Source organism: Sapajus apella, unplaced genomic scaffold, assembly GCF_009761245.1.
Source record: "Sapajus apella isolate SASKATOON/1434 unplaced genomic scaffold, GSC_monkey_1.0 scaffold15, whole genome shotgun sequence".
In the NCBI taxonomy this organism is placed as follows: domain Eukaryota; kingdom Metazoa; phylum Chordata; class Mammalia; order Primates; family Cebidae; genus Sapajus; species Sapajus apella.
Genome location: NW_022436955.1, coordinates 8,048,785 through 8,074,086, shown reverse-complemented (window position 1 = coordinate 8,074,086; position 25,302 = coordinate 8,048,785). Strand labels below are relative to the sequence as shown.

Sequence of the window (25,302 nt, the reverse complement as noted above, 5' to 3'; positions counted from 1 at the left end):
GCAAGGTTTTAAAATACTGGCAATTAACTCAAGGATGTAATGAAGTTTTATCTGACTTCAAAGTCTGAGCGCCACAGAGCCTGTAGCCATTATAGTTACTTCTTTCTGTAATTCCAGATTACTCAAAAGTACAAAAAACAGAAAAAAGATAAATGGCTTTAGGGCCTAAGTGATGGAGTTATTAGGAGGTTCATGGTGCTTAACTAGCCAGTGAATCCAGTGCAATTTAGACATTACTGAAATTTTAAAAACACGTATGACAAAAGTGCCTGAGTCTTTTCAAAGGAAGCTAAGCTGTTTCATTTACTCTTTGTTCCTTTTGATGATGATCTTGTCCTCATCTTCCCATCTCATTGAAAGACATCATTTCCCCAATCTGTGTTGCCACATAAAGCTCTGTGCACATGTTGTTTAGAAATCTTCAAAGTTTGTGGATAATCATAGTCCCATACATTCATATATGCCTTCTGTATAATTATACTGACTTAGCGAGAATTCAGACTTAATCCAGGAATAGAAGAAAACCCTATGTGCAAAGATACATTTGCCAGGCATTCATATGGCAATTTTAATGAGTCTGAAAAAAAGTTTACTGCTTAAAATATTTTCAACATGATTGAACCTAGGATTTTTCAAATGACATCAGTAAAGAAGCAAGCATTTTTTTTTTCTGCACGTGTGCATGTATGTTTATTTGTGTCTCATGTATCATTTGTGTGGGATTTGTAGTACTTTCTAAAATATCGTCTTATCTTTCCAAATAAATTGCAAGCAGAGACATCTAATGTGGTAATTGTTTTAACAATAAGCAAATTCTGCCACTATAACAGGAAATTCAATTTTCCAATGACAAAGACTTGCAGACCATTAAGATATGAGAGACAACTTCCCAAGAAGCCACTCTAAGATTGGATAGGATGACTGGATTCCCCAGGTCAAAGGGGCATTTCCGTGATCTTCAGTAAAGTGATCCTATTCATGATGAAGGAATCAGCATCATTAACTTATGTTGATGATGATATCAGGATAGGCTTGGCGCTATTGATGAAGGGAATGAAAGAGAAGGCTGGAAGGGGCACCACTACCACATCTGACCAGTATGCAAAAATCTCCTCTGTATTACTGCCAAGTCTCCACATGAGCTTCTCATTCAGAGAAGAGCTAATGTATTAAATATTTTGCACTAGTTTCCCATTAACTTAATCAATAAAACAAAGCCAATCTTTAACGACCATTTCATTGCATGATCTACTCCTGTTTTTTCACCACTAACTGTCACTTATTGGAGGCTCTGTATGATAAAACTAAGCTTAGCATTCTGTTTGACTGACAAGTTATATAGACTAGGAGTTTGATCCCTGACATTCAAAGGAACAAGTGCGTGGAAAAACTGTAGTTTGTAATCACCAAAACTCATGTTCAAGGCTCAGCTCTTCCTGGAGAGTCACTCTGTACCTCGGTTTCCTCACTTGTGAGATCTGGAAATTATACCCATCTCACAGGATGGCTGTGCTGATTCAACAAAACCACCACTGTAATGTGTTCTGTTCTATGCCTGGTACAGCATTGGTTCTCTCTAAATGTCACCCTCCTCCTTTTCTCTAGAGTTTACATTCTATGAATTTAAGAAAGAAAATGATACAGAAAAATGGAAAACAAAATACTGAAACATCTTAATTTTAATTTTTAAAACTGTAAAATAATTTATATGTAGATAGGAAAAAAGAAAATCAAAACGTGAGGATTATGCCAATGTACCAGAACAATGATTTTTGGCAAGACGGAAGTTCTTTCTAAAAGCATTGAAATTATGCCTTATATTTGAAAACTCAGTGAGAAAGCAGACTATTGCTTTAAAGTAGAAGTTCATAATATTCTTTGTAAGAATTGAATGAGAGAGAGAGAGAGAGAGAGAGAGAGAGAGAATCTTCATGCAGTCTCGCAATTCAGGTCAGAGACTCAAGATGGCAGTCAACTTCTGAGCCAAGTGCCAGACCATATTTAAATAAAACTGTCCAATACTGTGTTGAACCAAACAGATTTCATGATGGTTGTTCTAGTACAAATCTCTAAATCATTCCCTTTTTCTCCTTTTTAAAAAATTAATTTTAAAGTTGACTTCTTTGGTGTATAGTTGATGCTATCTTGACAAACAAAATGTGGGGAATATGAGCCTGATATTCTACTCCAATGTTATTATTTTGATAACACAAATAGACATCATGCTCACCTTAGTGCCTAATAACTCTCCAATAGTAATAAATATTTTCTGAAAAGTGATTATGTATGTACATATATGTGTGTATATACAAACCACACTAATAAAAAAACCCAATATGTATACAAATTAATACACACATATCTATGTCATAGGTTCAGACATAGATCTCCATATATTATTATTAGTGCCACTTGACATGTAAAGAAGCTGGAAATCTCAGAACATCAGTGTATTGGCAAAGATCACACAACCAAACTATCTCATGATATTTTCATACACTGCTCTGCTTTGGGTCTCTTTGAGAGATGATAACCTGCTGACTGCCATTCATTTTCAGCTCAGTTTATTCTATGACAGTTGTCTCCAATAGGCATTGTTGAATAAATCAGAGATTTATTCAGCTGTAATTGTAATAGCTTAAAAAGTAATGCAGTGTTTCCAATTTGATTAGCACCAATGAGATTACAGCCTGTGAATAAATTAAATATGCTTACACTTTCTTATGTATCAATTGTCTATCTCAACTTTAAGAAGCCAACATAAACAAAGTCCCTGTACCTATAAGTAGAACTGTACTCAATTCATAACCCACTTGGAACCAAACCTGGCTATATAGCATCATTTTCATGCAAATGTCAATCACAAGGTAATGTAATACCCTTGTGTTGAATTCCTACTGTGTGAGACATGTATTACAAACTTACATCAATTACCTTTGACTCACAGTAAATGACAGTAAGGGGGGGGAAATGCAGTTTCTCTGTAAATTCCAGACGAAAATATTTAGGGCTCACAGAGATTAACATTCTCACCAAAGGATGAAAGTTAGTGGAGAAATAAGATTTTAATGTAAATATCTTGACTTCAAATCAGATGTATTCCATTTTCTTTACTGTATTCTTATATATGTTTTAGTAAGCCAGATATGGCCGATATTGATTGTCATAATGCTATGGTTTCAAGCTTATATTACCTCTTTTTTGGTTGTTTTTTACCTGGTCATCATCTGAGTTACTTGAGCAGATTGGCATTTTTCTCTTTTTTACTGTCCTGTAGTAGCAGACACAACTAATAATACATAAATCATCTTGCAATGCTAGAGGGAATTACTGTTTATACAAAGCACATTTAATCGGCTCTAAAAATTGGAATATTAATACATGAAAATAACCATGCCTCAATTTAGGTCAGATCTGTGTATATCCTATTTATATGCTTCCTACTAAAAGAACACAACTATAGTCTCTTTTCTATTCCTAAAGGAAATCTTAAATCTTGCAAATGTTCAGATGTTAAGATCTATTAATTTTTTTTTAATGTCTGACAAAATCTTATAGCTGAATGTAAGTTGCATTTTGTGTGATTTAATTACCATTCAGGTGATCAGGAAATTCCACTGAGAGGAATACATAAAATGAAAACTAGAGACGGCTTTTAATATTGATTCCAAGCTAAATCTTAGTAAAGGATAATTTTGCTTTTTGATACCAGAAGCAACAGTTTAGTCGAATCTCTATCTAAATAGAAATTTAATAGTGTTTATTTCATGCTCATATGGTCAGATTTTTGGTCCAATTTGTTTGTAATGAGTTAGAGTAACTGATATGCTAATCAATGTTAGTTAATTAAAAGTGGAGTTTCCATTTAGTTACAAAATGCGTTAGGGTGTTGAGCATATTGCATGCTAGATGACCTGATTCACATATTTGAACTCCTAAAATGAGAAGGAGTGGTAGAAAATCTTTTTGATGTGTTGCCAGAAGTGACACTCAGATCCTTCTGGAAACAGATTTAGCCTGAGGATGGAAGGTTTGAATTCTAATACTTGCTTCACTGCCTTTTCACTCTGAAGCTTGAGTATCACCTCTTAAATCTTCAAAAACTCAAATTTCCAAGAGCAAAAAAAAAAAAAATGCAATCGGATTAGACTATGTCTAGGCACACTTTCTTGTGATTCCATGTTCAAAATTCAAAAGTAACTTTGGGGGTTGACTCTCTGCTCAGCCATTTTCTAGCTCTGTAATTTTAGACAAAATCCTTAATCTTTTTATCTTTGTAGTTGTGATGTAGTGAGGAAAACCATGGTACTCACATGGCACTCATGTGAAATAAAGGTCATTGTGGTGATGAAAAAAAAAAAGATAATGATGGACCAAGACATAAGAAGGAAGATCAGCAAGGCAAGGAAATGGCGAAGAGGGAAAAAGAGGAGTGTTTCAAAGGAAGAAATGCCAGAGTGTATGGATTTTACAAATATTATAAAATTATATCAAACTCCTAAAATGTAAGTAGATTTAAAAAAATAACAAAGAAAAAATCTATAAGTATAGGCACTGAAACATACTCTAGTGAAACTTTTAGCAAAACCTTGTTTCATGTTTGTCTAAGTTTTAAGAAAAGATCAGTTAAACAAAACTATCAACAGAAAGTAGAAACCCTCAAAGATTTCAGAATATTAGCATGTACAATGAGTCTTCAAGATTATTCCCCAGATATTTATTTTTGCTTCTTTATTTTTGAATCTTTTTGCAGGTAGGGAATGGAGGTTTGGAAACTGTAGAGGACTAGTGTTCTGTGGACCAAACTTGAGGAAGCAATGCAGTGAAGATTTGTATCCTAGACACCGGGGTGGAATCTCATTCCTACCAACTTAACTATGTCACTTAAATTAACCTTGTGTGACTGGGAGTGACAAGGATCATTCCTGTTTTGAATACTATCTGCTTTGTTTTGAAAGTGAGGAACAACACAGGTAGAGCTATCAGATTGGGATAATGACTCAAATTGATGATGATGATGATAGGCTTGGTTCCAGGCACTCCAGGGAAGCATTGGCTTCCTCCTGTGGAACCACAAAACAGAGGAAACTGTGCATCTTCTCCCATTCACTATTTGAAATCCATTTGTTGTAAAACATCAAAGACTGATTCCCATATGTGGAACATTGTGGAAGCAATTTGTTGTTGTTGATTGCTTCCTCCTTAGAACAGAGTTACAAGAAAGCAGGATTGAAAGCTAAAGGGAGCTTGATGCCCCAGATGAAGGAATCTGAAATAAGATTGAGGGGGTGGGCAGGATACACTTCCTGAGGTTAATGCTATTAGAAGTTAACTAATTCTTTCTGGAGGATGGATATCATTTGCAGTAAAGCATCTGCCAACTGTTATAAAATATCAGGATATCTGGACCTGTCATCGAAACAAACCAATAAGAACAGGCCATTTCCTGCAGGGGGCATGATTAAAACCAGAGCCATTTTCACAGATAATCCATTTATAAATCATGGTAATAAAATGGCCATCATGACAGCAGCTCAGTGACATTTTTTCACAAGCTCAGCTGTATCCAGGCAACCAACACATCTTAACTCATATAAAAAGAAAGGCAGCCTGAGGTTCCAGGAGTCAAGGAGAAGATCCACTGCCTGGTTCTTTTTTCCCATGAGGAAAGGTGATGGACTGATGGCTATAGGAACTTTGTATGACCCTAATTACTGCAGTTTGCTTTATGTGAATGTCAGAATCAATAGACATCAGGAATTTAGATGTTTCTTAACTCTTTTCTCATTCTAGGAACTGATAAGTGGGGAATTCTGAGGTCCAACTTTGATCCATAACTTATTATGAGAGGTTCAACTGATCAGCAGGAACTGGAGTAAGGAATACATGGCAGAAATCCAGGTATTCTTTATTCAGCTCTTTACATGTGTAATTGAAAATTAATATTGGCTCTGATATTATTGAGAAAAAGTTTTAATGTGCACCATTATAACAACTATCATGAGTCAATCTCAGAAAAATGTGTCTCTTGTAGCCCAGATGAGAGACAAGTGCTCTCTTTGCACTCTTCTGGGATTTTTTCATGCAATTTATACATGCAAACTTTTGATGACTGAAACTGCCTTAACTCAAAAGGGATTTAAATACTTAAAATAAAAATACATTCTGTCAAAGACTGTTCCCCTTTTTATGTAAATCACTATAGCACAAATTTGTATAACTACTATTAATTCATTAACTAAATGACCTACTTTAATTGTAAAGCCAAATATCATGTAATAAATTATTAAATTGAAATTTGAAGGTATTTATGTCTATGTATGTGTACATATGAGTATATGTCAAATGATATTAACCTAAACCATCCATCAATGGGACTAATAATCCTTACCCAGCTAAATGAAATGAAGGTGAAAGTATAAAGGGCATACTACTATGTTCATGGAAACTTTTTGCTGGGATATTAATGTTAGGAAAGCAGGAGCCTAGGAAGGCCAGAGTGACACCATTTTAAAATCAAATCATCTTAAAACTGGCAATGCACAGTCTTTGCTAATCATGGCCCGTAGTCCTAAGATGTTTTTACCTAAGGAATCAGCTTGGTAACGTCTGTAAGGATAAACTCCTACAAAAACAGAAGCCCAAATGTCTCAATTCCCATAACAATATATGCTTTCAAGGTAATTATAGTTACAATTTAATGTACTTACATGCTAACATGTCACAGATAGTTTTCTTTAAATCAATAAAATAATAAATTCTGTCATGCTATCAGCCCACCCACATGTAGGTACAGCTTAGTTTATTCTTTACATAGACAAGACTCCTATATAAGAAAAACTTCAAAGATAGTGAGTTCCTCCACTTGCTTTCTGAGGACAATCTACCCAGTAATGGAGTACCTTTCAAGAAACTATCTCTTTTCACTGTGAAGCATTCCTCTTCCTGCTTTCTGAGTATGCTTTACTCTGTAATAGAGTAGCTTTCTATGAGCTCTCTCTTCTTTCTACGACTCACCTTGAATTCCTTTCTGCAAGAACATGCTCCTGGGGGCTGCATCAAGACTCCTTCTCTGGTTACATTAATATTAGCATTATTGTGATGGCAGATGCTGTCAGGCTCTGCCTATGTTCCATGATTCCTTTTACACTGTTTTCACGTTTGTTCCATGTATACCTTTATTCACAACAGCTGGCACATGTGCTTCTTAGTAGGCAGCCTTCCCTCAGGCTATCAGTAGCTAATTTGCCTTAATACATGGAGACCTTCAAATTTCTGGGGAAGCTATCAAATAAGTGATGGATATAACCAGTTTTCTTGCCATCTGTTTGGGATAATTCCATTATTTCCAGGGAGCTAGTTTACCTGCAAACCTGTGTATCATCTATGCTTTCTCCAGAGATCACTGTGGGACTGAGCCAACATTTACCTCCCTGACACTTTGTTTGATATCACACTCTTGTGTGGCCTTCTTTTCTTCCCCCATTCCCTATCTCTTACCATGTTTAAGAAAATGCTTCTTGATTTATTTGTATTACATGGATCCTTTTCCTGGTACCTACTTCTAAGGAACTCGACTTAATATACCTGGAAAAAAGATGAATGTGGTTAGGACGTGAATGGGAATTGAACTTAAGAGAGGGTGGGATAAAGGACTGGTCATATTTCATGCATAGGACCTAGGAATCGTTAAATAGCCAGAAATGCAGTCCAGGTGAAAGTGTCACATGGGAGATACCTAGAAGGACAAAGATCATGAAATAGATGGAAATAACCACTTTGATTAAAATGTAAGTAAATAATCCACAATTCACAGTGGTAAAAATATTTAGACTTGATTGAGGCTAATGTGTTAGGTTCTGTACTCTGTTATGCTAAGAGATTTTGTGCATTTTTCCCTCTCATTCAGCATATACGGCATTGAGGTAGAAGCCATTATTTTTTTCCATTTTATAGATGTGGAAACAATGGCTTAACAATGTTTTGCAACTTACCTATGTTCACATAGTTGTGGACCTGCGATTTGTGCCTATATCTGTCAGACACCAAATATTATAAGCTTAACTACTATACTGTAGGATCTGCTTACCAGCCTAAAGTTGTTCCTGAAGAAGAATCAATCAAGACAGGTAAGTTTAGAAACATGGCTGATATGATCAAGTTGATTTGATAACTGCTTGCAGCAAACTGCATTTTAGTGCACGTCCCTGTGTTTCTTGCATGTGTCTTTGAGTGCACGGAGACACAGTAAGCAGGGCTCATACCTGCTGTTGTAGGAGCCTTTTGTCTTTGCTCTCAGTAAATGTCCCCTCACCTCCCACCCGTACTGCCCTACCTTCTAAGCCTCAGCAATGTTAAATGCTATATTCAAAGTCACAGAGCTAATAAAAGCAAGTTTGTTTTCTGACTCTTAACCTGAGTAGTTTTCTTTCCAACAGTATCAGGCTAATTTATTGTCTCATACCCAAATTCTGGGCAAAGTCAGAACTGGTTTAGAATTAGACGGCTATCCAAACATAAGTTTCCGGTGGAGTTGCCAAAACCAACCCTCTATAAACCTCAACTTTCTAAAGGAATGTTGAGAGTCAGCTTTCCTCATCATCTGCCTACCAGCCCTCTGCCCTTTGGACTCAGCTTTATTTAGAAATGCTGATTTAGAGTGCTTAGAGTAAATACTAACTGAAAAATTATTAATAAGTACTTCTCAGGCTCAAGTGTAATAGGCCTCATAGAAGACACAAAATTGTTTATTCAACAAATTTAAATGTGTCATAAATGAAGTAATTGCTTTTCCTGGGTGCTTTGCCAGATTGGTGGCTTCATCCATGCACTGAAGATTGAGAATCTGAAGGAAAGAGGCCATAGATCAGCATGCATTGTTCTCTCTCAGTGCATCCACAGACAGGGAGGTACTAGCGTCACTAATTTACAGAAGAAAGGAAGGTCATGGATATACTCTTTGAGCTCTGTTCACACCCAGAGGATGAAAAGTAACTGTACACAGTCAGGCATCCTAGACAACTGTATTTCTCCATTTGTGAGATATTATTGTGACAACTCCCCTTACCCTGTGCCATTTTAATTCCCTGACACGCAGAATTATTTATACTCCATTTCAGTATGAATCTGCCCAAATGTTAACCCTTGATTGCAGCTGATTTTCTTCCACCAGTGGGCTGACCATTTGCCTATTTGCTTTCAGATCTGCTTTAAAACAAACAAACAAAAACTAGTAAGTCTTAGGTTTTACTGTGCCTACAAGTTCTGATTCAGTAGGTCTGAGAGGGCTCTGAGGCTGCATGCATGACACTGCTCGTAGCTGTCGTCAGTGCTACCGGTCTGTGCAACATGCTTAACCCCTCTGAATAGCCAGTATCCAAACCAGTTCTCAAAGCGGAGCCCCACAACCAGAAGCACTGGCATTAACTGATGGGATCATCTGCATTTCAGATTATCATGCCAGTTCCTTCCAGACCTACTACCTCAGATACAGGGTGAAACCCAATGAACTGGGTTTGGGGTGTGTGTGTGTGAATGTGTGTGTGTGTGTGTGTGTTGTGTTTGAGACAGAGTCTCACTATGTTTCCCAGTCGTGTGTGTGTGCGTGTTGTTTGAGACAGAGTCTCACTATGTTTCCCAGTCGTGTGTGTGTGTGTGTGTGTGTTGTGTTTGAGACAGAGTCTCACTATGTTTCCCAATCTGATCTTGAACTCCTGGGCTCAAGCGATTCTCCCTTTGCAGCCTCTGGAGTAGCTGGGATTACAGGCACTTGTCACCATGCCCAACTTATAAATCTGCTATTTTTCTCCCCTTGCTCTGCTCTGATCCTTTCAAAGTATATTAATTTTTCCTTATTGGTAAAACTGGTTTCAGCTACTTGTCTTTTTAATAAAGTAGGAATACGTAGTTATTCTTAACATTGCTGCCTTTTTCTTTTTTTTTTTTTTTGAGACGGAGTCTCGCTCTGTTGCCCAGGCTGGAGTGCAGTGGCACAATCTTGGCTCACTGCAGCTTCCGCCTCCCGGGTTGAAGTGATTCTCCTGCCTCAGTCTCCTGAGTAGCTGGGATTATAGGCATGTGCCACCACGCCCAGCTAATTTTTGTATTTTTAATAGAGACGGGGTTTCACCATGTTGGTTAGGCGGGTCTCAAACTCCTGACCAACAAACATGATCCACCTGCCTCGGCCTCCCAAAATGCTGGGATTACAGGTGTGAGCCACCATGCCCGGCCAAATATTGGTGCCTTTTTCAAATGAGCATAGCAGAATGCCTGTCCTCACAAAATGCGTTATAGTCATATTTTGAGGATATTTGAGCTTTATTTCTATTCACCTTTACAATGGGCTTCTATCCTTCATGCACATAAGTATGAGTTTTTGAGGAGTTTCCAACACTTATCAGCAAGACCTCACTTACCCAACAAGAATCCTCAAGGATAAGAAGTTGAACCCTGAGCAGTCAAGAAAGATGTACAAGGGCTGTGTTAAGAGCTCAAGGACTCACCCATGAAGGCCCCCTTAGGCCTGAACTCAGACTCTGTTCTTCCTTTCTGTGAATGCAGATATCTGATTTCACAGTGGATAAAGGAATAAATGGGAATACCAACATCCACTGACACACAGTAATAATACTGATGGTTGATGGTGAGAAAGTAAATGGAAGCAAAAATTGAAATTGAAATATAATTATCTCATGGTTGAATAAATTAGGGCTCTTGGTATAAGATAAAACAAAACTGCTCATAAAGATGAACCGTAATTCAGCCTCAGAATAGAGACAAAGAGAATGTCAGTAGTATATATGTTCGTGTCTCCGTATGCCAGGAATCATTTTGGGCATTAAATATACATTATTTCAATGTTGAAATATTGATAAAACTGTTAGGTATATAGTATGCTAACAATTTTACAGCTAAGGAAAACCAGGCCCATAATCCAAATACCTTCACTCGTGTTACATGTCTGTTACAAGAGTAAGTGCAGAGATGTGAAAACTTAGCCAGCCTCACTCAAAATCCCTTGGTCCAGCCATGGTTCCAGGCTGTGAAGTTGTTGATAGTCACAAACATCTTTTTTTTTTTTTTAAAGAAACAGTTTTTCTAAATACACCCATTTTAAGAAAGTGTTTAAGTATCTAATATACTGTAGAAAAAAATCCACTTACCACAAAGAAAAAAAAATGTTTTGGCACATGACTGTGAAAAGCTTTATAAATCCAGGAAGAAAAAAAGGCTGACGTGAAACAGCTCAGATGCAGGCAGATCTACTAAACCTGACTGCACTCCATGTGGTTACACAATATCTATTTGTTCTCGGTGACCATTTATAAATGAAGTGGATAAACCCTGGCTTTTCTCTCTCTCTCTCTCTAGAAATATCCACATTGCCTAGGACAACCAGACTCAGATCAGCTTTAGACATATAAATACCAATCACTTCCTCTGCTGGTGAATGGAATTTAATCACTAGCAAGCTAAACCAAAGTCACACAAAGGGTAACATTTGATGCGCTTAACAAGAAACCTTTATGCAACTGTTCCCATCAGTCAGACTTGGAATAATACGGTGCTATTTTTACTTCATCTGGGCTTTCCGCAGAAAACTTTAAAAGTCTTATGATGAGGGCCGATTGTAAATAGATGGTTTCCCACCCCATGTCAGGACTCGTTGCTGTGTCCATGAGACCTAAGAAAACATCAATACCACTGTTCCAAACAACTCTAAATTTATTTCCTTTTCTATGAAGTAACAGTTGAGAGTGTGACAGCTTACTGACCTGCTTTTCTTCTTCTCTTTATCCTCTGCTATCAAATGAGAGCCTCCAGCTTCATCACCAAGTGCGGTGTTTATTTATTAATTCAACATTTGTTGAACATTTATTTCACATCCATTGTAGTGCTTTGCTGTGGGGATAATAGGAACGAGATACAGACACACCTTTAAGAAGCTTACAAAAGAGAGGGAGAGAGTAAGTTACACAAAATTCTAAGAATTATTTCATTCCTCCTGATGCCTCAGTGATCGATCACTGAGTATCTTAATGTCCATATAGTATCACTTTAACCTACTTATTAATTCTTATACCTTCCGGTCTGGGATATGATCAATTCTTGACTGGCCTATGGCCATCATTCTTAACATTTTTTTGAGGGGGGGTCTTGGTTTTATTATAATTTTATTCGAATTATAAAATACACAATAAAAGGGCAAAAATCACAATTGTGCAACTCAGTGACTCATAGTAATGTAAATTCCCATGTATCCTACTTCTCCCTGGACCAAGAAATGGAACATCATCAGTACCCAAAAGCCATCTCCAAGGTATTCCCATTCTCCTCCTCAAAGACAACCAGATTCTGAATTCAAACACTGAAGGCCTGAGTTGAAAATTTATATAAATGAAATCACACAATACTCTTGGACATGTAGCTCCTTTGTTCAACGTCTTGCTTGCCTTAGTCCTCAATGTTGTGTGTAGCAATAATTTGTTTATTCTTATTGCTACAAAGTATTCCATTATATGAATACGACATATTTATTTATTTATTTTATTTTACTTTATTTTTGAGACAGAGTTTCCCTCTTGTTACCCAGCCTGGAGTGCAATGGCGGGATCTCGGCTGACTGCAACCTCTGCCTCCTGGGTTCAAGGAATTCTCCTGCCTCAGCCTCCTGAGTAGCTGGGACTACAGGCGTGCACCCCCATGCCCAGCTAACTTTTTTGTATTTTTAGTAGAGACGGGGTTTCGCCATATTGACCAGTATGGTCTTGATCTCTTGACCTTGTAATCCACCCGCCTCGGCCTCCCAAAGTGCTGGGATTAGGCGTGAGCCACCGCGTTTGGCCAATTATTTATTTAATCTACTTTTGATGAACATTTGGTTTGGTTTTAGGTTGGAGGTACTACAAACAGTGTTTCTATCAATTTCTAATTTTTCAAATATCGAATGCTGCACATCTGTTTTGGCACAAATATTCATGCATTTATGTTGGGTATTGTACTTAGGAGTGCGATTAAAGAGTTACCTGGTTGCATGCATGTCAGCTTTAGTAGTACAGACAGTCAGTGTCGAGTATTTATATGCCTACTAGCATCTCAGGAGAGAGTTTAACAGCCATCCTTGCTCCACAAGAAGATGTTTTTACTCATTTTACAAAATGCAAATAAGACCATGTGATGCCTCTGTTTAATACCTTTTAATAGCTGCACACTGCCCTTGGGAAAATACTCAAAATTCACAGATTCCTGCAGGATCTGGTGTCACATACTTTTCCAGACAAATTTTGCATGTCTCTGCCCCTGACTTTCTTCACTCCGACTATACTGAACCCCATGCATACTGCATTTTCACCCACTGAGACTTAACTCCTCTGAAAGCTTTTCCCAGACCCACCTATTATATATGGCTGCCTCCTTCTCTCCCGACATCACTTATCACATAGCCCTAATATGTGTGTATATATATATATATATATATATGTATATAATGTGTGTATATCTATAACGTGTGTGTGCGCGTGTGTGTGTATAATTTTTTTTTTTTTTTTTGAGATGGAGTCTTGCTGTTGCCTAGGCTGGAGTGCAGTGGTGCAATCTCAGTCACCGCAACCTCTGCTTCCGGGGTTCAAGCTATTCTCCTGTCTCAGCCTCCCAAGTGGCTGGAATTACTGGTACCACTCCCGGCTACTTTTTGTATTTTTAGTAGGGATAGGTTTTCACCATGTTGGCCAGGCTAATTTCAAACTCCTGATCTGCGTGCTTCGGCCTCCCAAAGTGCTGGGATTACAGGCATGAGCCACCATCCATGCCTGACCATAGATATCATTCATTACACAGGTCAGAGCTTGAAACAGCATCACTTTCTCATGTGTTTGTCTTCCCCACTAGAATTTAAGTTCCAAAAGAACTTGTGCTCTCTGCCTTCGTCACCAGAATTTCAGTTCAATTTAAAATTTCCCAACTTGTTCTCTTCTGAGCTTCCTCGATCTCCAACAGCATTCAGTATCAAGTGAGCACTCAATTAATGTTTGTTGAATAGATAAATGCATGTATGAAGGAGAGTTAGCATATCTGCTTTTTCTTTCCCCCCCTCTCAAATTGATTGTCTGCTTTTTCAATAACTGGATAACTTGTACTCATCCTTGAGGTCTCAGCTTAAACACCATTTCCACAGGGACACCTTTTTGTTTTGAGTGTCAAATCTAAGTTTTGCACCTTTGTGTAGGATATTATAACTTTTCTTGAGCTTTACCTTCCTGGCATTTACTCTTTAAAAACCAGTTAATGATTTGTATTTTTTTTTTTGGTTTATGGTTTATAGTTCATATTGACCCTTAACCTATATGTTCTAGAAGCATCTGGATGTCTGTTTTGTTCATCACTGTTTCCCGTGTGCCTAGCACAATACTGCAGGTACATAACGGACTTCTTAATACACAAAGGCAGAAACTCAAATACTGAATAGCAGATCAAAAATATATTGCTCAAGGCCTTTCACAAGGCAAAGATTATCTTGTGTTGTGCATGCCTAAAGAAGACATATTCAGGGTCAATAGGTGAGAATTGGGGACGTATTCACAAAGGCTATAGTAAATATTCTAAGTTTTATATATTGTAAGAGAATTTGATGCCCACCCAGATACATTAGGATAGAAAACAGCTCTTATAAAGCAGTGGTACAGAAAAGTACACAATATGTTTGGGTAAGAGAGAAAAGGCAAATCTAAGTAATCACTTAAGATTTTTGTTTTGTTTTCTCATTTCTTTTTGTTTATTTTTATTTTTATTTTTTATTATTAAGGATACATAGTAGTTGTACATATTTCTGGAACCGCTGTGATAGTTCAATAGAAGCATACGAATTGTAATGATCAAATCAGGGTATTTGGGATACCCATCACCTCAAAACTTTATCATTTCTTTGTGATAGGAACACTTCAATTACACTGTTTCAATTATTTTAAAATATACAACAAATTATTCTTAACTAATCATCCTATTCTGCCATCAAACACTATCTCTTATTTATTCCATCAAACTATTTTTGTACTCATTAATCAATTCTTTCAGGTAATATTCTTTTCTTTCTATGCCTGGCTTATTTCACTTAACATAATGTGTTCTAGTTCATCTATGTGGTTGCAAATGATAGAATTTAATTCTTTTGTGGCTTAATAATATTTTACTGTTTATATATGACACATTTGTTTTATCCATTAGTCTGCTAATGTACTAAGGTTGATTCTATATCTTTGGTTATTATAAATGGTGCTGCAACAAACATGGTAGTGCAGATGCCTCTTCAATATACTGATTTCCTTTCTTTCGGAAATATGACCAGCTGTGGGATTGCTGAATCACGTAGTAGTTCTATTTTTAGTTTTTTGAAGAGCCTTCATGTATGGGTTTTCCCTTTCTCCACATCCTCAGCGGCATCTATTATCGTCTACCTTTTCAATGAAAGTCATTATAACTCAGCTGGAATGGTAGCCCACTGTTATTTGATTTGCATTTTCCTGATGATTACTAATGTCGGTCATTTTTTCATGTATTTACTGGCCATTTGTGTGTCTTTTTTTTGAGAAATGTCTCTTCAGATTTTTTGCCCATTTTTAATCTGATTATTTTTTCCTATTGCAGTGTCTTAGCTCCTTATAAATTCTGGTTATTAATCCCTTGCCAGATGGGTAGTTTGCAAATATTTTCTCCCATTTTGTGGGTTACTTCTTCACTTTGTTGATTGTTTCCTCTGCTATGCTGAAGCTTTTTAGCTTGATGTGATTCTATGTGTCCATTTTTACTTTGGTTGCCTATGCTTTTGAAGTCTTACTTAAGAAATCTTTGCCCAGACAAACAACCTGAAGTGTTTCTCCTGTTTTCTCCGAGAAATTTTATAGTTTCAGATCTTAGATTTGCGTCATGTCTTTAATCTATTTCAGTTTGATTTCTTATATGGTGAGAGATAGAAACATAATTTCATTTTTTGCATATGGATATCCAGCTTTCTTAGCAACATTTTTTGAAGAGACTGTCCTTTCCTCAGTGTAGGTTCTTGGCACCTTTGTTGAAAACGAATTCACCGCAAATAACCTGGATTTATTTCAGGGTGTTCTATTCTCTTCCATTAGCCTATATGTATGGTTATTACGCCAGTATCATGTTGTCTTGTTAACTATAGCTTTGTACTGTAATTTGAAATCAGGTAATGTGATATCTTCAGCTTTGTCCTTTTCGCTCAGAATTGCTTGAGCTTTTCTGGGTCCTCTGTGATTCAAATATCTGTGTTATTTTGATAGATATTGTATCAGTTCTGTAGTTCTTTTGGGGAGGGTAATATTGACATTTTAACAATACTAATTCTTCTTATCCATAAATATGGGACATTTTTCAATTTCTTGTGCCCCCTCCAATTTCTTTCATTAACATTTGCAGTTTTAAATGTAGAGATATTTAACATCTTTGGGTAAATTTAATTCTAGGAATTTTATTTTGTTTGTAGAGATTGTAGATGTTATTGCCTTCCTAGTTTCTTTTTCAGATTGTTTGCTCTTGGCGTATAAAAACGCTACTGATTTTTGTACTTCAATTTTATATCCACAATTTTACTGAATTTGTTTATGAGTTCTAATAGTTTTTTGGTAGACCCTTTAGGTTTTTCTAAATATAACATCATACTATCTGCCACCAAGGAATTTCACTTTCTTTTCCAATTTGGATGCCCTTCATGTCTCTCTCTCTCTCTCTATCTCTGTGTGTGTATGTGTGTGTGCCTGCATGTGTATAATTGCTCTGTCTAGGCTAGGACTTCCAGAACTTTTTTTTTCTTACAGTAAAAAAACATTTTCCATAAAGACATCCTTTTGTCCTTATCCCATCCAGCAGCACCAACTAACAATATTAAATAATTTTCAAAAATCCGTGTTGAACTGTGTGTACCCCCAAAACACCAATTCACAAAAGATAAGACATATTCCAAAATGGATAATTAAGATTGTGGAAAATGACCTAGGAATTTTTTTTTTAATGAAAGGATTTTGGGAAAAGACACATTTACACAAACACACACACAGAGAAGCACACACACAGGTTTTTTTTCCACACCTCAAGCTACTTTATATGAAAGAATAAATAGTATTAACTGTCATTTACTAATTGCTTACATACGCATTGTTCTAAGACTATCTCTATTTATTTAGCTATATAGCTACCGTGTGGGGACATAAATTTGGCCTAAGCAGACTTATTAATCCAATTAATTAATTGAGATAAATTTGACTCAATTAACTTCAATTTGGCCTGGAATTATTTTTTTCTTTTCTTCTTGATCACCATCATCATCACTATTATACTGTCACTAACTTTTATTGAACATTTATTATATGTTAAAGTACTCTGTTGGCACCCAGAGAGAGAAATCAAGTCCAGAGGGTGCCATAACATGACCCTATTAGATCATCAGGGCAATGATGATGATGATGATGATGACGATAATGATGATGTGGGGCTTCAAGAAAAAATTACAAAAGTAGACGAGAGGTCTTCCCTACCAGACAGAGCAAGTGATTATGGCTGCAAAGAGAGAGAAGCTCTTCTTCAAGAAATCACTTAAACATTGGCATTGCATCTCAAGTAAGCTGAGCCAATCAGACTGTCTTTCTGGGTAATTTGGAATTATGACTGGGAGCCTATAAATTAGTTTGGTTTTACTTACGTGATTGAGGAAATTTAACCTAGAAAATATGTGCCATGAACATGAAGAACCAAGAAAAGCAGTTTATATAAGGGGAACATAGCACAGATTTAGAGATAAGCATAGAAGAGAAGTATGAAGATACAGGATTGTCTGGGCTTTCTGTGGCTTTTCTAATTCCTGTTCTGCAGAGGTCCTAGGTATCTTCCAAAGATATTCCAATAGCCAACCAATAACTGGTATTACATAGAGTTTCCTATATATTATGCCATCTTTATAAGGGAATTGTCTTTTAATATACCTGTGAAATTTCTTTATAATTCCCATAGATAATAGTAGAAAACCTGTAAGAAATGTTCGTTAAATGAATGCACAAGAGAGAGAATCAGAAAGGGGGAAAGAGAGAGAAGGAAAGAAGGGGGAAAAGAATTGAGAAGAGTGCTACTAACTAGCCCAAGACTATGGAATAAGAAAGGGTTTTGAGACTCAAAATGACCCTGTACTCAACCATCCATTCTGATGAGCCAGCGTCTAATAATCAAAGCTGACTCTCCAGATTCCACACAGGAGGTAGCAACTTAATCTTAATCCCCTGTATATTCGTAAAAGGGGTGAGAGTAAGTTGAAAGTATTGAATATCTTCCTCCCCTTGCCAGCGTCGTCCCAAGGACCAAGTGTTTCTGAGCCAGCAGGGAGAGCTGGAGTACAGCCCACAGCAAAGAGCTGTGGGAGCCAGAGAAAGGCAAACCAAGGTAGATGTGTATTTCCAGCTGGGTTAAAGAACTCTTTATTCCAAAATTAGAACCAGAACTTTACCAGTTTAATAGACTTTTTTTCCTCTGTCTCTTTCTCTTCTACTTTTCTCCAACAAAGATCAAGAGTCAAAGAAACATCAAACAAGCTTACTGCAGACAACCCAAATAAATAAACTCTTCTTCTTTCGAGAACAGCATCTTTTGTTGTCTGTCAGAAAATAGCTCTCAAGACAGGGTGTACAAATTGGCCTTTGGAAGCTCTGTGCTCTCTCTGGAGCTCACCTTTATTTCTGAATGTTTAGTCTAGCATTTGTGACAAGCTGTGTCTTGCAAAAGGAATCTAGATTTACTTCTGCCCTGAAAATGGGAAATAGAAACTGTTGATATCATAAACTCTTTGCAAGACAGGCCTAAAAATGCATAATCCTTTTTTTATGCTTAGCACAAGCTGCAAAAGATCATTTTAAAGAATCTACAAAAAGAGTTTCAAAATCCAATGGTATTCTATAGAATTAATGTCCAATGTGTAAAAATGATCTTACAATCCACCTCTTAATATACTGTTTTGATAAAATTTAGCAAAGCTATTCTCTGTTCTTCCCTTCTTGTCTTCCCTTCTTGTCTTGACAAAGACACACACACACACACACACACACACACACACACACACTCACACACAGGAATTCAGACCCACTGATAACCAAACTGAAGAAAACTGGGTGCTTGTAGTTTGCATAAAATTGGTGTTTCATATCAGTGTCCCTCATTTCATCTAAACAAGCTGAAAGGATGCAAACCTATTAAACATGTATGTAACCAAAAATTCTAATGAGATATAACACAAAAGATGGCTGAAAACATTGACTTTTGAATAACACAAAAGATGGCTGAAAACATTGACTTTTGAATAACACAAAAGATGGCTGAAAACATTGACTCGGAAGCCAGACCTCCTGTATTCAATTTGAGTGATGCTTTGTCTCTGCCACTAATAGGGTTTGAAATGTCAGACGGGACACTTCACTGTACTCTAGTTTTCTGATCTGTTTCATTTGTTAATATATACCACTACTTAGAATAGTTCCTGACACTGTTGGTCTTTTAAGTATGTTGAGTAATTTGATATTATAAATATTAGTTATTATTATTGACTAAGATGAAAGAAATAAACTACATCTACACCTTTCAATCTTCTCATGCTTGTCTTTTGGTAACTCAAATCACAACTTTCAGGATTTAAAAAAAAATTTTTTTAAGCTCTGTTTCTTATAATATTGTAGTAACTGTTATTGGAGACACATACCATACAATGAAACCACTATATGGTTTTAAGCTAGAAAGTTTAAAAAGAAAAAATAAAAACGACTTTTTCAAGTCACATGGGAGCCTAGTGTGGTGGACACTTTGGGAGGGCATGAGACAGAGGCTAATTTAAATGCCTTGTCATGGTCCAGGCTAAGATGACAAGCCTAAATCAGTGTTTCTCAAAGTGAGGGATCCATACCACTGGTGAGGCATGGAATGAGTTATAGGGTGCAAAGTAAGTTAAAATTAGCACCGTTCACATGATGAGGTTATTTTATCAGTGCTATTTCTGTCTTGGTTACATGGAAGAGAGGGTCACAGTTTGATCATGGCTGTTAACACCTCTCTAAAATTTGCTAATCCCCTTCTCAGCAGTTAGAGGTGACCTCCAGATAATGGCTTTCAGGTAGCATTAAACAACTCCTTTTGTTTTTTATTGTAATTGCTTTAAGGTTATCTTCTATTTCTGTCCTGATTTAGTTTTTTATTCCTGATTATTTCTTTCAAAATAAATGCATTTACTTTTGTGATTTTAGATAAATATGTTAGCTGAATAATTTAGATGTAACATGGGAACAGACTATAAAAAAATACTGTAGTCAGTATCCTAAACCAGCTGTGCGCTGGACAGCAGAGATTAGAAATAGATTAGAGAAATGTTTAGATAGTAGAATAAGCCGACATTGGTGACTTGTTTTGAAAGGAAATAGTTACAGATGGTCAAGTAGGCAAATGATTATAAGCCTCAACTAAACCAATAGGTGATGCAGGTATCTGAAAAGTTATCTACCTGATTAACTCTGGCATTGCCTGCAGGTGGGAAGTCCATTAGAGAAATAAATAATGAAGCTCAACTACATTCCTTATTCTGTTTCTTGCCAAATGTGATCTCTGCACAATTCTATGTTTTCTTGGCAGTTTTTTGGAGAGTTCCCCAAATCAATGCTCTTCTAAAGGGTTTGAATAGTCATCATTAATGGTCCTTATTTAAATCCATGTTGTTTGTCCGATTATTATTTTATTTTACTTTAAGTTCTAAGACATATGTGCAGAACATGCAAGTTTCTTACATAGGTATACATGTGTCATGGTAGTTTGCTGCACCCATCAACCCATCATGTACATTAGATATTTCTCCTAATGCTCTCCCTCCCCTTGTCTCACACCCACCCACAGGCCCCAGTAGGTGATGTTCCCCTCCCTGTGCCCATGTGTTCTCATTGATCAACTCTCACTTATGAGTGAGAACATGTGGTGTTTGGTTTTCTGTTCCTGTGTCAGTTTTTTGAGAATGATGATTTCCAGCTTCATGCATGTCCCTGCAAAGGACATGAACTCATTTTTTTATGGCTGCATAGTATTCCATAATGTATATGTGCCACATTTTCTTTATCCAGTCTATCATTGATGGGCATTTGGGTTGGTTCCAAGTCTTTGCTATTGGGAATAGTGCTGCAATAAACATAGGTGTGCATTTGTCTTTAGAGTAGAATGATTTATAATCTTTTGGGTATATACCCAGTAATGGCATTTCTGGGTCAAATGGTATTTCTGATTCTAGATTATTGAGGAATTGCCACACTATCTTCCACAATGGTTGAATTAACTTACACTCCCACCAACAGTGTAAAAGTGTTCCTATTTCTCCACATCCTCTCCAGCATCTGTCGTTTCCTGACTTTTTAATGATCGCCATTCTAATTGGCATGAGATAGTATCTCATTGTGGTTTTGATTTGCATTTCTCTAATGACCAGTGATGATGAGCTTTTTTTCATATGTTTGTTGGCCCCATAAATGTCTTCTTTTGAGAAGTGTCTGTTCATATCCTTTGCCCACTTTTTGATGGCATTGTTTGTTTTCTTCTTATAAATTTGTTTATGTTCTAAGGAGATTCTGGATATTAGCCCTTTGTCAGATGAACGGATTGCAAGAATTTTCTTCCCTTCTGTAGGTTGCCTGTTCACTCTGCTGATAGTTTCTTTTACTATGCAGAAGCTCTTAAGTTTAATTAAGTCCCGTATGTCTATTTTGGCTTCTGTTGCCATTGCTTTTGGTGTTATAGTCATGAAGTCTTTGCCCATGCCTATGTGCTGAATGGTATTGCCTAGATTTTCTTTTAGGGTTTTTATGGTTTTAGGTCTTACATTTACATCTTTAATCCATATTGAGTTAATTTTTGTATAAGGTGTAAGGAAGGGGTCCAGTTTCAGTTTTCTGCACATGGCTAGCCAGTTTTTCCAACACCATTTTTTAAATAGGAAATCCTTTCCCTGATGCTTGTTTTTGTCAGGTTTGTCAAATCTCAGATGGTCATAGATGGGTGGCATTATTTCTGAGGCCTCTGTTCTGTTCCATTGGTCTATATGTTGGTTTTGGATTGTATATTTAGAAAACCCCATCCTCTCAGCCCAGAATCTCCTTAAGTTGATAAGCAACTCCAGCAAAATCTAAGGATACAAAATCAATGTGCAAAAATCATAAGCACACCTATACACCAATAATAGACAAACAGAGCTAAATCATGAGTGATCTTCCATTTACAATTTATACAAAGAGGATAAAAAACCAAATCAGAAAAGAAAAAGTTTAAATTTCATCTGAAACCAAAAATGAGCCCATAGAGGCAAGACAGTCCTAAGCAAAAGAACAAAGCTGGAGGCATCATGCTACCTGACTTCAAAGTATACTACAAGGCTACAGTAGCCAAAACAGCATGGTATTGTCAGATTATTTAACTAGGGTATTGTAAAATTATAGAAGGCCACTAATGAACTTAAAAAAAAATCGAAGGCACCTGATACTTAATCACCCAAAAGTACAACTTTTGGTCCAACAAAACTTTATCATTATACCTTGCGGAGAATTTCTGTTATTTTTCCTGTCTATTCATTGCTGGAGTAGGCTGGTTTATTTTTGGCAATTATCAGACTTGATGAGCAATGTCATTTATGAACAGTGGTGACTTAGGACTAAGAGGGATATATAAAACAAAACACAATCCCTGTGGGTTTTAATTTTCACAGGAGAATAGTATTTGTCATTTGTTTCATATCCATGACAGAGTAGTTGGGAATATCTAACAAAATTACATGGAAAAAATATTCCCCAGTAATTTTGGTGAAAAGGAACCAAAAGGATTTTCTGTCACTTGGTGTTTAATCTGTAAGATTTCAGGGTCATAAGAAATCATACTAATTTATAGTGAAGCCCACAATTGCCAATTTAAATGTCTTCTTCTTGAAAAGCCTTTTTTTTTGATCCTCAAGATGGTGACTCAAACCTTCCTTTTCACTCATAGTCATCTGCATATGTCTGTAGAGTGAAGCTCAGTTCAGGCACTATTCACACATGGGGCTGGATAACTATCTGTTGTGGAGGGCTGTCCTGTAAACTGTAGGGCCTTTAGCAGCACTGCTGTCTTTAACCTATTCAGTGCTGGTAACACGCCTCAGGTCTGACATTAAAACTTGTCTCTAGACATTACTAAATGTACCCAGGTATTGCCAAATAGTCCCTGGTTGAGATCCACTGCTATTAAGTTATGTGACACTTCCCTCACTGCAGTGAAGTTTGCTTTTATGTCTGTGTAGTTTACTAGATTGAAATAAAGTATATGCTACTGAGTCCTATGCATAGTGGTTCTTTTTTTTTTTCTGGATTTTTCTAGATGACACATACTCTACAGATAAGCACTGTGTCTTATTCATCTCCTCCCTACATTTCAATAATTCAGAGAAGGGTTGGCATATATAAGTCCTAAAATTTATTTTTCATGGATCAAATGATAAATGGTCCTTTTAAAGGAAGCATCTAAGTAATGTTCAAGTCTGCATTTCCTGTATCAAATGCAAGGTAGGAAATGTAGGAGATTCTCAATGAAGGTGTGTGGAAGATGAATCAGTGAATGAATGGATAGAAGGAAGAATTGAGAAAGGCAGCTTCACTTTCACACGGCTAAACATCTTCACGTGGGTGCATCCCTGATCTTCCCCTGGAGTTACTATGACTACAAATATCTCAGCTGCCAACTTGCTGCCTGAAACGCTAAACAAGATTCCAGGTGAGGAAGTGTCCTTGGCAGAGACCCAGCAGACGAGCAGCAGTTCACAGGAGGAAATCTGCACAGAGCTAAGCAAAAATCAGATTCATCCTAGCTGAACTAATCCGTGACTAGAAAAAAAAAAAAAATCATTGCAAGTCACCATGGTTTGGCAGGGCAGGGATAGGACTGACTAAAATCAGTCAATTTAATGCCAGAAAGTTTCATGGAGGAAGTTATCAGAGCCAGAACAGGTATTCGCAGAGCCATTGGTTCTAGAAAGCCCTAGAACAGCCCGCTCTGTTGGATCCGAGGCAGAACATTTTAGCTCTAAAGCGTATGTTGAGAGACATGAATATCTGTGACACCACAGAGGTGTTCCTTTTTATTCCTCTCTTGTAGGGAAATTTGACACTTCTGAAATGGAGTGGGATTCGGCAGGGAGTTTTATAAACCTCAGGAGCTTTGATGGTCTGCATTGAAGACAAGGAAGTCAGAATCTCCCGAAGAGGATCTTCTACCACCATCTACTCAGCCTTAAGTTGATTTGGGACTGAGAGAGCTTCTTTCACATCTCTGATCAAAAAAGTTTTAATGTTGAGACTTCCTTCTTCTCTACTAAGATAAATCATACTCGAAATTTAAGATATCTCTTAAACCAAATACTCTAAGACTCGTCTCCTATACTCACAGCGCCTCTATCATCTACCAAATTTCTTTCTTTTAATGATTTTATTTGTCGTTATATCTGTTGCTTTCATTAGATTTAAATTTCTGAAGACAGAAATAGAGTCATCATTATCATTATCATCACCATCATCGTCAAATAGGACGAGATGGAGAACAACTAAACTACATGATTTGGTAAGCATTATTATAACCCAGACAATGTGCTTAGTATTTTTTAAAAATCACATTTAATTATCAGCACAAAAGTATGAATTAGATCCAAGTATGTATCTTTTTTTCTTTGTCATCTCCTGTGGGCTCTGGCATGGTGATGATCACTGTATACTCTTGCATTGAACTTTTATAAAAGAAAATGGAAGAAAAGAGGTCGAGAACAGGCTAAGGATCATAGATTTGGGCCCAGTGTTTTCTAATCGACACTGCACCTGAATTTGAACTTCAGTTTTTTTAACCTATTTGAGAAATTACTTAATTATCTGAGTCTCTATTTTCTATATGAAAGATCATTGATCATAACATCTATCAAACAGAATGACTGAGAGAATGAGGTATGTAGTAAGCATTTAGTTTTCTTTATAATTAATAGGTACTTTTTTTTTTCCAAGACAGAGACTCACTCTGTAACCCAGGCCGGAGTGCAGTGGCTCAATCTCAGCTCACTGCAACCACTGCCTCTCAGGTTTAAGAGATGATTCTGCCTCAGCCTCCACGAGCAGCTGGGACTATAGGCACATGCCAACATGCCCACTAATTTATGTTACACACATTGTTCAATAGTAAATACCATAAAGAAAAATAAATAAAGATAGAAGGTGTCCA

At 36.8% G+C, this 25,302-nt stretch overlaps 1 long non-coding RNA gene across 1 annotated transcript; it reads left to right on the top strand.

Moving 5' to 3' along the window:
* The first annotated feature begins 5,598 nt into the window (after positions 1-5,598).
* Positions 5,599-7,785, top strand: LOC116555378. Its single transcript, XR_004270511.1, has 3 exons — positions 5,599-5,671; positions 5,794-5,901; positions 7,677-7,785. It is a non-coding gene; the product is annotated as an uncharacterized LOC116555378 (long non-coding RNA).
* Positions 7,786-25,302: the final 17,517 nt, after the last annotated feature.